Source organism: Lepeophtheirus salmonis, chromosome 5 (genome assembly GCF_016086655.4).
Source record: "Lepeophtheirus salmonis chromosome 5, UVic_Lsal_1.4, whole genome shotgun sequence".
Lineage (NCBI taxonomy): Eukaryota > Metazoa > Arthropoda > Copepoda > Siphonostomatoida > Caligidae > Lepeophtheirus > Lepeophtheirus salmonis.
Window position 1 is genome coordinate 70,667,825 of NC_052135.2, and position 1,776 is coordinate 70,669,600.

Below are 1,776 nucleotides of genomic sequence, written 5' to 3' on the forward strand. Positions count from 1 at the left end.
AAAAAAAAATATATAACTAAATTAAATACTACTTGATACCAATGATACACAGTGATATTTGAATTAATTCAATGTAATATCTACTAAAAATCCCAACAAAATACTCAAATTTATTTATTTTTTGATTGATTAGGGATGTGAAAAGTAGGATAATTCGGTCAAAATATCTTTTTATTTTGTTAAATAGTTAATCTATTGTCTACAATGTGGAAATAAGATTTTATAACTATGGAATAACATATTTTAATACATACTTGTGCTTGATATATAATAAAACTGGGAATTAGAGGGATATATTTTCATATTTAATAGTTTTATAAACGTTTTTTTTTTTTTGTTTTAAGAGTTAATTTATTGATCACAAATTGTTTCTAGTTATGCTGTGAATATTTCTTAAATTAAACTTGAAGAAAATTACATAAATAGTCAAATGACATTTTTTATTTTGGCTCTTACATAAACTGTCAAAGAGTAATATTTGACCGTCATAAGTAAATTCAAGTAGTCTGATCCTAGAAAAGAAATTAACAGTTCTGAGATAAAATACCCTGTATTTATATTAGATTTACAAAATTTGGACACTTTGCTGAAGAAGTTGGGGGGGGGGGACGTAGGAAATAGATGATGGATTTGAATCCCAATTTCAAACCAATTATTTATCACATTTTTTACTTAAAAGTCTTTTGTTGGATTGAATTCAGAGTATTGTTATAAATATATCATCTGTGGAGCAGTTATTAGCTAATAAATCTATGAACTGGGATTATTTACAAATTTAGGAATTATACACTCCAGAAGGAGTGTATGCAAACTCTAAGGCAGCTCAAATAATGCTTACTGAATATTTACAAAGCAAAATTGTTTAATCAAATGCTTACAAGTATTTGTATTTGCTCTTCATCCTGGAGTCATTTATGCAGATCTTTATGCTAATATGCCTTGAGAACTGTTTTTGAAAGGTATTTCAAAAGTGTTTATGAAGAATTAAATGCAAGGAGGATATCCCTCAGTTTCACCAGAGTTTGATGGACTAGGGGGCTCATACACAGAAAAATCTCAGGTTATTTCCTCAAGTGATTTTTTTTTTAAAGATGTTTCCAATCAGAAAATTATTTCTACTAAAACTTTAGAATTGTTATAGGTGGATAAATATTCTAAAAACTTGGATTGATTCAGTGAATGTATGTTTCATTTTTATCGTAAACCAATTATTTTAAAGAAAAAATTCTATAAAAGTTTAAATAACATTTATTTTTGAACTACAAAAAAGTTATATTTATAACTTTTTACATATAAAATAATTATACGTCTTCGTAAATTTAAAGACGCAATGACGAATCCTTAGAAGTATGTATTTGGTCCTCTAACAACGTATTTCTAAATATAATTAATTATTATTTCTTCCTAAAAGTACATTGTACACACAAGGCCAGGGACGTTTTCAGAATTATATTTTGGGAAGGGCTTGGTTTTTTGGGTTTGTTTTTTTTAAATTCAAAAATCCACATCTGTTCACAAAAAAAATTTCAAAAATTAAGTATAAAACATTAAATTTTCCTGAAAAAAAAATTCAAAAATCAATAGCTATTCTTTCAAAAAAAATACATTTTTGAAAAAAAAAAATCAAAAATTATCAGCTGTTCAGAAAAAGTAAAATTTTTTGGGAAAAAATTTCAAATATTAAATTGTCTAGTAAAAATCAAAAATTCTTTTTTTTTTTAGGGCTCCAGGCTCCAACCCCACCAGCAAACCTCCTATGTACGCCCTTGAACACAA

General features: G+C 26.3%; 1 pseudogene; it reads left to right on the forward strand.

The window, feature by feature from the left end:
* Positions 1-377: 377 nt before the first annotated feature.
* On the forward strand, positions 378-1,171 carry LOC121117617 (polyprenol dehydrogenase-like; annotated as a pseudogene).
* Positions 1,172-1,776: the final 605 nt, after the last annotated feature.